Source organism: Anarrhichthys ocellatus, unplaced genomic scaffold (genome assembly GCF_004355925.1).
Source record: "Anarrhichthys ocellatus isolate YVR2014 unplaced genomic scaffold, GSC_Weel_1.0 scaffold93, whole genome shotgun sequence".
NCBI classification, from domain to species: domain Eukaryota; kingdom Metazoa; phylum Chordata; class Actinopteri; order Perciformes; family Anarhichadidae; genus Anarrhichthys; species Anarrhichthys ocellatus.
Genome location: NW_022280123.1, coordinates 1,430,850 through 1,445,674, shown reverse-complemented (window position 1 = coordinate 1,445,674; position 14,825 = coordinate 1,430,850). Strand labels below are relative to the sequence as shown.

Here is a 14,825-nt window from a genome sequence, read left to right as displayed (position 1 = left end):
TCATCTGGTCCTGTAGTCCTCCATCCTTCTCATCTGGTCCTGTAGTCTTCCATCCTTCTCATCTGGTCCTGTAGTCTTCCATCCTTCTCATCTGGTCCTGTAGTCTTCCATCCTTCTCATTTTTTCCGGAGTAAACACATCTCCTCCGTCGTCAAGGAAACCCTGGATGCTGAGTCTCAGTCTTCCGTGATTGGTGCGGTGTGTGTAATCCTGAAAGTCCCAAAGTCCCAAATTCCAGAAAGTGAGTAAAATGAACAATCTTTGAATTATTGGTGTAAGAGGCTTTCAAGAGACTTGTGTAAATGCTGTCATCAAGTGTTGACTTACCTTTGTCTGGTTTAGCCATCTATACTTCATGAAGACAAATATTTATAACCAGTTATTGTGAACTTACCTCTGGTATCATTATCTAGCATCATTTCTCAATCAATGTCTTTAAAAAAAATGATCCAGCTCTGGTGAAAGATGCTTCCTATAGCACACTCTGACAGACGCGTGTGTTGGCTGTCTGGGGCTTTATCAGTCAAGGTTTTTTACAAACCTGCAGCAAACAGGGCGCTGGACCATCTGTAGTCCTCTTCCCTGATCCTGTTCGTGGAGGATCCAAGGCCTGAAGTGGAGGGCGCTGACCATCTGTAGTCCTCTTCCCTGCTCCTGTTCGTGGAGGTTCCGAGGCCTGAATTGGAGGGCGCTGACCATCTGTAGTCCTCTTCCCTGCTCCTGTTCGTGGAGGATCCGAGGCCTGAAGTTGAGGGCGCTGACCATCTGCAAGTTTAAGTTTGAGGCAATTTGAGGAGTTTGGGAATGGAAACGTGTTGGAATGTTTTTTCTTTCTGACTTCTGCAGTCAGAGTAGAAGTTCAACAAAAACATGAATAACGCATTTTATTACACATAAACTACAAATTCATCTCTCGTAATGTCTCAGTGGAGTTGGATTGAGAGAGGGGGCTGCTGAGGAGAATTTGGATGCCCTCGTCATGTTGTCAGTTACAGTTAGGTGCGCTGCTAATTCTGCTTATGCAGACGCGTAGGTGTTGAGCTACAGATGAATTTGAATGCACTCCCACACACTGTTGCGTCGTGCTGTTTATTTATCCCAATTTTTAACAGATCGCTAAGGAAACCACATTCAACCAGCGAGAGGCTTGTTTTAATTCATTCACAGTCAAACATGTAATGTAAGGAGGAGACTAACCTGATGGAGCAAACTCAACACCATCAGCCTTTAATTTGTTGCTTTTTTTGTGCCCTCGAATCAAATCCATTGTGGCGCGCTAAAGAAAGCGCTCCGAAGAATCTATGTTTTCAGGGTGCGACGGCTTCGACTAGTTCGTCTAGCCAATGACAACCAACAGATATGTTTTTATTCTTCTGACCAGTCTAGACCAGTTTAACGTTCCATTGACAGGTGTCCCAAACTGAAGATGACAAATAACAAGTAACGCTACTGTGACTGTTGGAGCATATTTTTTGGTCGTTGTAGTGAAGCCTGGCGCGAGGCGTGTGCGCCAGAAAATTACGTAATTGTGGCCTACACGTCTTGCTCGGGTAGGTCCTCAAGTATTTGCGGGGCTTGGTCGTGCACTTTCAAATTTTTGTAACTTGGCGCGTGCTATCACGTGACTGTCACAAATAGTTCACTGATACAAAGATGGTCAATTCCTTTTTAGATGCTTTAGAAACCAGAGGTCTTAAAAATATTCATTTGATTAAATCTTTTGCAGCCAAATCAAATAGTTTACAGGATATTCACCCTTTGTTTCTTTAAAATGCACATAATATTTGACTTGCATTTACAGGGCTTGCACAAAGGCAATAAAGTAGTTCATGAATATAAGATATGAGATTACAGATCATTACAATTCCTCCACGGCATTGTGGAGGTTGGTTTATAGATTTTTGCCGGTTACACTTGTTGTCTTTTTGATCCTTAACAATTCATTTGATTTGTACGCCCTCTGGCGTTTCGGAGAATAAGGCGCGTTGAGCATAAATGCCTTTGTGCCAGCTCCTAGCTTGCACGCCATCTGCGGAAGCTCACACCACGGGGCCGGGCGCAGCTGGAAATCAATGTCTTTGTTTTGGCTTTCTTTAGTTCGGTAAGTGAGGCTATCCGCACGCAGGTTTTGGTTGCTTGGTAGTGGCAGGAGCGTAATCTCCAATAAAGCGTGTGTAGGCCACAGCTGTCAGTCTGAACCCAGTAGAGCCAGATGTAATTGGCTTTCTGCTCGACACTCTCAAGGAGGAGGGTGAATGAACGAATGAGTGTGTGCTATTAGGGAGTTCTTTACCAGAGGATCGGGGAAACGCCACACCATTTTTACTGTCTTCTCTAAATGGAGACACCATTCCTTCTTTGCGAGGGTGTTTGACCTCCGAATAGAACAAGGAAAAAGATAGAGAGAGAAAGAGAGCTGGGGTGGGTGGGGGGTTGGATAGTACTGAGACCATCCCACCAGTAAGAACCACTTACTTGAAACCGTAGAAAACAAAATCACTTAGTCCGCAAACCGCATCACCGCCAATGGGATTCCAATAAAAAACATCAACTACGATGCACACAAACGTGCGCGCACATACGTACTGCAATTGCTCAGGCACGCTAATGGTACCACTGTGGAGATCTATTCTCTTCTGAGCTGAGAGTTACTGACTTGTTTGTCATCTCGAGGGTGGAACAAAAATGCATAAACATCAGTCAGAAAAAACGAGACAAACACGCATTGCTACTGAACATAAAGTGAACTCATGGAAAGAACACAATGTGAGAGATGTAATCATTTATTGACTACCAATCATCCCATCATGGACGGGGTTTTTTCAGCACCTACAGTAAAAAGCACATAGTGTGTGTATTTTTAGAACGTGTCGAGAATAGATTGACTTATGCTGATGAGATCATGAATATTTCACATCTGCTGGCAAATTAGAGCAGCTTTGAGCTCCCCCGGTCGCTCTCAGCTGTCCACCAGAGCTGGCAGAGTTAACTGGATGGAGCCGAACCCCAGGGGGACTGGCTGACAGTCGGCAGAGAGCATGCTGGGACAGAACCCCTGAATAAAATGGACTTTTGGAGAAATTCTCAGTGGGAAGCGGCACCAGAGGGAGCTGCATTTTCACATGATGTATGTGCTGCGTGTGCAGACCGGCTGCCTGAACACAGTCATCTCTGGGGATTGTGGTTCAGATTTACACGTTATTAAATCTGCATCCTATAACCTTGTTAGCACAGTAATTGCTTGAAAACTGCACCTGACTACAAATGGCTTTCACAGCTGAAGCAGTTGGGTCCCACTGATTTATGAAGGTGCTGGAGCTCAACATTGCCCAACAGATTTAAAAAAGGGAAAATTCACAGTTTTTCAAAGTGTGGAAAAACATCTGCAGTTGTCACAGATGCTCTGTGTTTCTCGGGCGCAGCTGCAAAATCCGTCATCCAAGTGCAGGCTGGTCACATCCAGCATTCGTAGCTTTAAAACAATACGCCGTAATTCATAGATATCCCACAAAATAACTTTGTATTTTATTCACGTAATCATGAAAGAGGAAGTTATAAGAGCACAAAAGCACACAGTGCAGGTGAGAGGTGAATGGGTCCAACAACCGGAGATCTTTCAGCCAGGACACACTTACCCTCCAGAATCTGAGAAAACGAATGGTGGTGCCTTTGCTGAAATTGTCCTCCAATGCTAAACAGAATCATTCTGATGGTTCTTCAGGATTCCGAAGACAAACCAGAAAACAACCAAGACCAGCACTGTAATGTTATTTTCCTGATTTAAAGGCCTCCAAAGAAGGAGTGAGGCTGGCTTATTGGCGGTAGCCAATAAGCCAGCGGGGCAGCTGCCTGGGCAACCGGTGCTTTTGTCTGAACATGTTTTCTTGCTAACTGGTTTCTATATGCGTGCACACTTTGTGTTGTGTTCAGCTAACACCAGCAGATGTTTGTTGCCTCTGTCACCAGATTTGGCAGACATTCCAACATATTACTGACGATTGTCAGCCAGCGTCTCCTATCTACTGCGGCAAATTTGATTGTACAAGAGCACTACACAGTCAGTCACCCACGGAAAAAATATATTTGAAAGATCGCATTGAGTTTGATTCGACTGCACTAAAACAGCACGTCCTGAGTTTGCTGCTCTGCACTATGAGTGACACAAGCTTATACAGTTCAACTACTTCCAGTCAGATCTTAATTAAGTAACGTTACGTTAGCGTCCAGGTAACATTTTGTTTTCGCTTGATCTTAAACAAGTGGTTACCTCTTAGAAAATAAAACAATAACATTTCTATTGGAATGCTCTTCAAATGTATAATGTCCACGCCCACTTTTTCTAAATTATGCTCAGACTATAATGATAATAAGGATACATTTTATTTACACAACACTTTTCAAATAAGTTTACAAAATGGTTCACAGACATGAATACAGAAAATACGCAGTGCAATAAAATAATGAATCCTGAAATCAATCAGGTATTCATCAACATCAGCATTTTCGGCTTTTTCCTCCTTCTTCTCTGTGTATCACCTGTGTTGTATTAGTATCATCAGCCTCACAATGTTCCCTTGTGTTTCTTTTTTTCACCAATCAGCTTTCAGCCTGCCCTTGTGTCTGCCCACCTGTTTCTATTTGTCTGATTAGTTTCTCTGGTATTGAAGGCAGACATCACAAAATGGGTGACTGTATTATTGCCTTTTGGGGAGCTGATGGAAACATTTACACCATGTGTCATGGGGGATTAAGGGTTTGAAGTCCGTCCTATAAAAAGTAAGAAGACTGAAGAAGCGACAGACTGCATAATGTTTTCTTTCCTTCTTATAAGCGAGGTTCACCAAAACGAACCCTGACGAGCGGAGGTAAAGAATTGATCAAATTTGCCTAATTTGAAATAAGTTGAATTGTGAAACATTTGATATTTCAGTGATTTTCTACACAGCAACACTGGAAAGAAACAACATATTACAAAAAAATACTACTTGCAAACAAATGGCTTGGTGGAGAAGATAAATGGCACCATTCAAGGGTGAACACGCTTTTTAACATATTTTATTTGTTATTTGAAAAAATGTTGCAGACCCAAGTGACTGGGACAATTCCATAAAACCAACTGTGTTTAGACTATGGACAACATTTTTTTTTCTTCTTATGAATAGAAGGGAGGCATGTTACCCGTCTGAAGTTCCAGACAAGTGGCGGGTATGACGGCATTTTCTCTCAGCAGGAGCTCACTTGGCAGCCATATCTGATTCTCTGCTTTATTGTGTACTTGTGTTTCTACATCAACATTACAGATAACTGATGAACACATCTTACTAACTGAAAATAAGGACGTATGCATCCAAACTGCAAACCTCAAAGATGTTTAGGCTAAAGTGGGTGCCAGTATTGCAGACGGACAAGAAGAGTGCGGAAGAGGAAGTTATCAAAGGGGGAAGATAAGAGCTTTGTGGTTAGGGGCCCACAAAGAAAAGGGGGTAGATTAAAAGCTGATGTATTGGGTCCATTCGCAATAACAAACATTGATGGAAAAAGTGCTGATCTAAAAACACCAACAGGAAGCCACATTGAAAGAATTGACCATCTAAAGAAATATGTGGAACCACAGCCAAGAATGCCCGCCAAATGGATCACTCCTGCTTTCGCTCCTCCTCCAGCACTGCAGCCCAGCCCCTTGAGGTGTCTTAGGGTTCACCAATCGCCTACTTTCACACAAAGTCCACAATCAGACCCCTCGTATTCCAGTCTCCAGTCATGTAACGCAACCGGCTTTAAACCCTTCAGTCGCCTCAGATGAATGTACGGATCAATACAATTTCAGTTTAGTGACGATTTGGGTGTCCTTATGGAAATGGATGGTTGCATTTAATTACAAATGAGGCCTTGGTAAACAATGCTGTCTTCTAATTCTCAGCAATAGCTGACCTCTGGTCAGGTAAACAGGAAGGTGTGCCAGTGAGCAAAGTTGGACCATACAAGATATTTGCCACAGACCTGCAGAATCTGGCCACCAGAGGGGAGCTAGAGAGTGAGGCAAAGGCGGTAACAGCTTGCATTAAGTCTTTCCATTTACACGCTTAGCAGTTTTTGATGGCAAAAAAATGTAATGCATTTCAAACCTGACACTGTCGGGTTTCAAATGCATTCATTCATACCATCGTTGTGAAGTTACAAGAGAAAAACTTCAGAAAAAGTTGTATCTCGATGACTCCTTTATAATGGGTGCGAAGTGGCAAGGATCATTCAGAGGATTAAAAAAAGTAACTCTTTTTTAAAATCTGTTCATACATGATTAAACATTCATTCATTGTTTGTAATTTTTCAGCTTGACCCAATGGCCTACAATGTCCTCATAGGACAAATGGTACTGGACATTTACGTGCTCTAGCTTTTTTTTCTGTCAGTGTGTACCATCGCATTCATTGAAGGGACTTTAAGGAATGAATTGCACTTGTCTGATGTGTTGGAAAACGTGTTAGGACTATGCAGAGCATGTGGGAATGCTTGCCAAAGTCCAGGGAGAAATAAAGGGTCCAACATGCAGTGTGTGGTTCCATTGGATTTGTATTTGGAAACCACCATAGGAGCAGGACTTCTATTGTCCAGCATGTACTCTATAACAGACAACGGACGAGGACGTATCTGGCTGAAGCTCTCCACCCCTGGCTGCTACCCCGGTCTCTGGGCCTTCAGTACTGTGTTGTGGGTAGAACATTATTGTATGAATAAAGATTATTCTGATTTTGTATTCTACTCTTCCTGTGGCTCAGTGTTAGCAATTATTTAGTGTGTTTTGACAGTATTGATTTTTTGTCACTATTTAACAGTATTTATTTGTCATGTGTTGCAGGGGGCTGTAAAGCGGTGTATGGCTGTAGCCTGCAGAAAAAGACATTGAGAAATATGTTCGGGTATTTTCTAAGATACAAAGTTGTTTTAGATCAACCCCAAAATAATAAATGTTACTAATGTAACAAAATAATGTAATGCTAGGGGCTGACATAACGTAACAATACGTAACTAGAAGCAATTCAACCATGTACGCTCGGTTGACACAGCAGTGGGCCAAAGATATGTGCTGAGATCTTACTTTTCCATAAGTGGCTGGGAATACACGTTAAAGGAATTCTGATTGTAACCTCTCTGATTGACTACAAAAGTCAGATGTTAGTGGATAATTGATAAAAGATTTTTGTCAAGTGGGGAAAAGGGCTTTATAGGAGAACAGCTAGAATATTTACATTTTTTATCGCAGGTGGTCATGATTGCTTCTACTGGATTGGACGGCTGGACTGGGTGTTGCTCCAATCACAAACTCCAGAGGTCCTGGCAACAAGTGGGATGGGCTGTGTCTGGTTTGAACCAGGATCATGGAAAAGGAACCAGACAAGACAAAAAAAAAAGGTTACACACATATGCTACGTCACACATGTGTCACCAGATATTCATTGCACTGGTCCTTGTGATTATAGCGTGAAAATGAATGAAAGCAAATTTTCAGGAGGTAATCAACTTACTAGGGGCGGGCCTAAAAATAAATAAATAATATAATTATGACTTTTCTTTGTGATTCACAACTTACAAAAATATATTTATATAAACATTTTTTCGACAAAAGAATAGATTATTTTGATTGGGAAAACATGGTAAATGGACTATTTTATAGTGCTTTTCTAGTCTTCCGACCACTCAAAGTGCTTCAACACTTCATGTCATCATTCACCAACTCACACCCATTCATACACGGATGGCAGAAGCTACCATGCCCCAAGCACTCTAACTAAAATTAAAAATGTGGGATTAAGTGTCTTGCCCAAGGACACATCCACATGAATTAGTGGAGCTGGGGGTTGAACCGCCGATCCTCTGAAACAGGGCATCTGACAAAAGTTCAGCTCATTACGTGGCCAGTTAGGACAGAGTATCACGACATAATGCATGTGATAATCACTCAAAATACAAATCTTACAGTTACATATTGTGTTTATTTTTTTAATTGGCTGTCACGATCAGGCTTTGCCTTCTGTGTTCTGTGTGTGTCTTTGTGTAGCTCCACACCCTCCTCACTCTACCTGTCAGCCACTCCCTCAGCACCAGCCTAACTCCCTTCACCTGCCTCTGATCACTAATCAAGCACTCCCTCCTTATCAGCACAACTCCCCTCACCTGTTCAAGCCCTTGCCTCTCAGTCACTCACTGCCAGATCATTTCCATGTCTACCCGCCCGTTTGGCTCGTCCTGTTCCCGGTTTCCCCGCCTGCCCGCCCTGACTCGTCCTGCTGGATTTCCCCGGTCATCTCTTGTCTCGTTCGTGGATTCCACCTGTGTTCCTATGAGTTTCCTGTTCTGATTTAAGTATTCATTAAATTCCACTTCACTCTACTTCTGGTCTGGTCTGCGTTTGAGTCCTCCACCACACCCTGTGACATTGGCAAGTTACTGAGAAATACAAAGGCAGCTTGCCTACTGATTTTTATTGACGTAACTGGCATTTTTAGTTTTTGTTTAACTTGATCTGGTTATTCTTGAGGTCACTTAGAATTGAGAAATATATTTTTTGTAAAAAAGGGTTTAGTCGTACAAGTTATAAGTAGCATGAATAAATGATGTGTGTTTACATTATTGCAATCGGTTGATGAGCTTGCTTTGCTGTCAGCATGTACATCCCCATGCAGCTAGCTACCAAAGCTAATCCAGAGAGCTCCTGTCGGCATCTGCTTTTGCGAGGACTCGAACACATGCCTTTTGAAATGATTTATGTCCTGATGTCCAGCGGTGTACGTGAGTGCGGAGTTAGTGACCCGCATTCAGAATGGGCACAAAAGACAAAATATTTAATATCTGTTTGTTGAAGGGGTGGGTTGTGTAAACAGTGAAATGGATGCAATGCTTGGACATAAGCACACATGCATGTGCAGGAATATTAAATGTACTTAAAAGTCACGGCTATCTTCCCCTCTCACTTCTCTGCAGGGATACTGATCCAAGGCTTCATTTTCTTTGATACTGCTCTTTGTATTCCCTGTGAAATTCCTTGTGATGCAGTTTAGTATGCAGAGGCAGCATTGCGTTAGCCCCAGGACCGCAGGAATGTGAAGGAATCATGGTAATAGAGGACAGACTCTGAGGACGTGGAATACACTGGAAGATTCCAGTATTTTAGTGAAACTCCCCTTGGACACGACATGTTGTATAACACTTCAAATTGTTTATCAGTTTCATACAAATAGAGCATCAGAACAGTGTATATTAGCTCGGAAAGGATGATGGATAGTTCATGTTGTTGGTGAACGCCTTGTCAACTTTAAACCTTGACTATTTATCCAGTTTCAAGCCAAATTTTCAAACTCACTCAAAGCATTTTACCAAAAGGAAACTCAATAAAATTGCTGACAGTGGCCCAGAGGCTATTCAACTATTTAGTTCACACAGACTGCCCGATGCTGCTCTGGGTCTATTCAACCCTTTTATTGAAGAAGAGCTGCAACTGTTGCAAATTTGCGTCGCTGCCGGTCTGAATAGTTTTGATGCAAAAAATTTTTGTGTTGTCTCTTAGTCCCGCCCCCCGGTGTGTAAAGGCCTTGATCGCTGTGAATCCAAGGAGACTACAACTTCCATTCTCTGCTGTAACCCGGCCTACATTAGAACCTTTTAGAGTCACTCCAGGTACGTTTCATACCTGGATTTGTGCACATGTTTAGCGGCTCCCATTGTCCTTCAACACATATGTTTTATCTTTGGATAAAGCAGAAGCTGTATTCCTTCAGGAAGTTGAATGTGTGCCATTTTTGGGTGCAACCCAAGAGGAATCGAAACATTTTGGACTGAAAAGGTAATTCCTCACAGAGAGCAAAAAGCGAGCACATCATCCATTAAGATTCAAATTAGTTTTAAATTGCTTTCCCATTAGTCTCTGAACTACTTGGATGGATTATTGTAGTAAAATAATATTTTATTAAATGATAACTTAACATTTATAACGACAGGTTATTATAGACTGAGGAACCTATTGAGCCATACATGTCCAGTTGTAAATGTTTAGTTTGGTTCAGATGTTCTTACCAGAATATTTTTTGTTTTTTGTCATCAAGTTATCCTGGAGGAAGGTTTACACAACCTGGCAGCCCAAAACACAACAAAAGCATGAAGAGAACTCTGTTGTGAAGTTTGCAGATGACGCCACCGTCATTGGCCTGATTACAAACGGCGATGAGACTTCATAGGAAAGAAAAACAATCTTGCAGATCGGTGCTTAGAGAACATCCTGCTGCTCAACGTCAGTAAAACCAAGGAGCCGATTGTCGATTTTAGAAAAAAGGAGGCGAAGACACACAAGTGAACAGTTTTAAGTTCCTGGGAATCAATCAGCATCGCAAACAACCTGTCATGGTCCTCACAGATCTCCATCCTGGTGAAGAAAGCTCGTCAACTCTTTTACAGAGGCGCAAATGTGCCTTCCTGGCTGGAAACATTACAAACTGGCGTGGGATGTGCACGGCTCAGGACAGGAGGGCGCTACAGCGGGTGAGTAAAACCGCCCTGAACATCATTGACACCATCTACTAAGCATCAGTGGTAGTGGGGACAAGAGGTGCCTGCGAAGAGTTAAGTTAAAAGGTCAACACATCCTCTTTGAGTTGCTAAACAACCTGAAATTATTTAATTTTTCTAGATTCCACGTGAGACTTTTTATTGTCACTACAATTGGTCTAGATGCTAAATTACAGATGCTTCTTTGCCATAGCAGGAATAAAACAATATACACTTCAAACCCTTAAAGGAACAGTTTATAACATTTAGGGGGATTAATTGGCAGCAATGGAATACAATATTCATAACTATGTTTTAATCAGTGTATAATCACCTAAATCTAAGAATTGTAGTGTTTTCATTAGCTTAACAAAAGCCATTAACCCTCTATGGCATCAAACTACCTTTTTGGACCTCACACCTCCCTTTTAATTGTTTTTAACTTGAAAACAGTATATATATTATTACCAGACATGTCTGTGTCCCATGAAATGAGGGAATGAAGTGGGTGTGACCTTTTGTTTGGGAGTGAATCACTCTTTCCAGGAAGCAAAGCAGCACAGGACACAGTGCCACCAATTGGTTCACTCTAGCTTTTAAATTGAAATATATTTATACAAAAAAAATGTATGCATGTACATTATATTGTAAAAAAGTGTGTTTGATTGCCTAATGACTTATTTTGATTTTATTTATATACTAAAATTGTGTTTTATTGTTCGCTGCCTTGGGGCAACATTGTGCAGCAAGACCACTTATGTTCAGGCAATATCCTGCTATAATGTGGAGATGATAATTATGACAATAGTCATTGTTTTTACTACACAGCAACATAATATGAGAGCAAGGTACATGATCAGGCAGTTAGGATCATTTTAGAGAGACAATTAGGAGGTCAGGGGTCAGTCAGGAGAGTAACGTGTGAGTGTAAATGTGTAACTGTTTGTTTGCATGCATGTCAGTAGATGAAGAGGGTAAATGACACATTACAATTTCTGTTTCCTGCTTTCTTAAAGGGGAATGCTTGTCTGTTGAATGACACAGTCTGTGGATGAAGATGGAGAAGTGGCAGAGGTTCCACGTCTATCCTGGTGAACGCCCCACAATACTTCCTACAATGCTTACCCAGAACATCAGGGTCCTTCCAGATGCGACACGCACAAGATGGTAAAATTAAAACAATGACTATGGCCATAATTCTTACACACACACACACACACACACACACAGTGGATGTTGGTTTACATGTTGATAACATTAAACTTTTTCTAAATGCTATAATATTGCTTGTTTTCCTTATTCCTTTTATCATAAACTATAAAAAACCTTGTTGCGGTACCCTCTTGGCACGTTGTTGCCCTGAGGCAACAAACCCAAATCTGGCTGGGGGGAATCAATTGTTAAACGACTGAACTGTTCACTGCTTCAGGTGGTTTGAAAGGAAACTGAATGTATCATGACAACTGTCACAAAGTGCATGATCCTCTGTTTGATGCTGTCTCTGTATGGGCTGAAACACGATGCCCACAACCTAACTGCTGCAAAAACATCATTCAATATTGATCATTAGCAGATAAAAAGCTAGTGTACTTCATCTAGCATCTATTATTCATGGGCATCCTTTACCCGTGATATGCGGGCTGACTTCACAACACTTAATGTCTCATTTTATTGCACAGTTCACTTAAACAGGCGGACAAGATTTCAGTGCAACAAGTTCACCACAGTAGATGTGCAAGTTGAGCGAACAAAATAGAACTCTGGTGTTCAGGGAAAGAGTACTATGTCATACTCAAGTAAAAGTACGGTTAATGTAAATACATATTACTAAAGTAAAAGTACTTGCATACAATTTTACCTTTTATAAAAGTAGGTCAGTTAAAACACTGACCTACACTTATCCCATACAGCACTACACAACAAAAATAAACATTTTTGGTACAATGCACACACATTAAATGTTCTTGAACATGAATGACAACAGAATCTGAAAATGCTAAATGTTATTAGCTTTGTAGTTCTTTCATGACACGTTGATAAAATCTGAAAACATTTAGCGTCAAACAATACATTTCCTGACTTCTATACACTCATATTAATGTACAATTTTTGATCGTTATGTACAGAAATATTCCAAACAGATTTACCCACACGGACAACAACTGACGTTCCACAGGTTAGTCACTCAAAAAAAAAAGGATTTCACTTGATGCTTCGCTCTTCACGTCCCGCTAGCTTTCTCTGGAGTAGAGTGCCCTCTAGTGGCTTTGGTGGCGACAGCATTTGTCCCACTGTATGTAAGTTGATGTTGTACAAGTCTCTATTTGGTCATGTGACAAGACAAAGTAATACACAATAGCTTTCTTTTTGACCTCTCTACTTTTCCAATGTAATAGACTATAAGTACAACATGAGTAGTAATTACTAGACATAATACTGTGCACTTGTGTCTTAACTGCCTTACACACACCTCACCGCTGGATGATCCACTTTACAATGTCAACATCTAACATTTTAGCTAGATTCCAGCCCTGACCCCTAACAAGTAGATGCCCGTCCATCAACGTTCAGAGGAAAATTTTTATTTTTATTTTTTTTGATGTATCACAAATACGTTTCAAATGAGTCCACGAAGGTTTACGTTGGTTGGGAGGTCAGGGTGGTGGATGGACCACAAACGCGGGGCTTTTAGTCAGGAGACTGTTGCTTGTGTCCCATGTGAACAGAGTACTTTTGTTGCCTGAACATAATCAAATACTTTTGTGCAGTCATTTAAAGCCAAACCAGGATGTTATTTTACTAGACCCAACAACATAGCGTCGTGTCCCGTTTTTTTTGTTTTTGTTCCTTAATCACCCCTATGATGACTTCATCACCAATTTGCATTGCTGTGCATTTTGTGCCAACATTTAATTGTTACAGTACCACAACTGAATTCATTACTTCAACTCCTGTTAAAGTTACACCCAACATGCCGTTGTGTCATGATCATCTGTTTGCCTTTTGATAGTTAAAGGGGGAATCCACTGATATTACATGTCAAAATCAATTTGCTAGTTAATAGACACTTTACATATTCATTTTTAATTATGTCTTGACATTATTGTACTGTTTATTGCTATTCACCAATCGCCAAGTCAAATTCCTTGTATGTGGAAACTTACTCTGCAATAAACCGTTTCTGAATCGTTTCTGATTCTGAATGGGTGAATAAAACTCAAATTGTAAAAACTGCTGAATAATGGCTCCTGTGAGCTTTGTCACGTCTATCATAAATAGCCCCTCATGATGTCATAGTGATGTCATCAGGGTTATCTCAGCGTTGTCTTGGAGACTTGGGCCCAATCCCAATCTTCACACTCAACGACTCAGACTTTGAGGCGTGAAGGTTTAGGGCTGTCCCACTGTCAAATCGTTGAGTGTCTCGCAGACATTTTGAGCCCTTTATGAACACGTTTCCGTAAGTCAGCATTAAGTGCAGACTTTGCCCAAGGAAATTACCCACAATTTATTGCAATGTGATGTTAAACACAGGGTTACCAGTGGAAGCATGGAGGCGTAAAAAAAGGTAAACAAAGAGGACGGCAGGTGTGTGTTCAGCCTGGAATATTACATTTACTCAAACATTAAGAGGATGTCTATTTATTCATCAAATATGGAATTTAGTCATTGAAGCTGTTTTGACAAAAATAAGTAAATCGATTATTTGAAATGACTCACAATTGTACATATTTTTTGACGTTGTCATGGTAACGTTAAATGTTGCAGCAAAGAGCTGTCCTATTCATATTTACACCATTTAAAGCTCACATCTCACTCAACCCTTTAACAGGTGATGTCAGTAGGTCCCTGAGGGTCAGGGTTTAAGACCTGGGGGTCATTGGGATTTGGCCTTCAAATGTATGACAGAAAGCCTGCAATACCAATTAGGGGCGTGGAGTTTGAAAGACTTGCCATTTACCAGAGTTGCATTATGGGATGTGTAGAAAGCATGATCTGATTGTAAGGACTAAAAGTTAGGATATTTAAGTCTCTACTGTTCTGATTCTGGCCAATCTTTGTTTTTTTATGTCACTCGCAAATCTTTCACCTTTATTGAAGTGTAAATTGATGGATGATTGCCCCTTGTAAAGGGGTTTTATCCATCCTAATCATAAACGTTTTTTTATGTTAATATATGGAAACTGATAGGAAAGAAAAGTTAGAAAAATGAAAAAAAGGAAATTATAAGCTTGATTATCAAACTACTAAAAGATAATGTTTGAGTTAAAAAACTATCAGTATCACCC

At 40.9% G+C, this 14,825-nt stretch overlaps 1 protein-coding gene across 1 annotated transcript in view; it reads left to right on the top strand.

Annotated features, from left to right (window-relative positions):
• The window catches only part of syt9b (synaptotagmin IXb), a 59,340-nt gene extending 45,558 nt beyond the window's left edge, over positions 1 to 13,782 (top strand). The window contains exons 10-14 of the transcript XR_004213779.1: positions 5,301 to 7,410; positions 9,563 to 9,672; positions 9,757 to 9,838; positions 10,098 to 10,530; positions 11,553 to 13,782. The gene's annotated coding sequence lies outside the window, so the exon portion shown is untranslated. The remainder of the gene's footprint in view (positions 1 to 5,300; positions 7,411 to 9,562; positions 9,673 to 9,756; positions 9,839 to 10,097; positions 10,531 to 11,552) is intronic.
• The last annotated feature ends 1,043 nt before the right edge of the window (positions 13,783 to 14,825 follow it).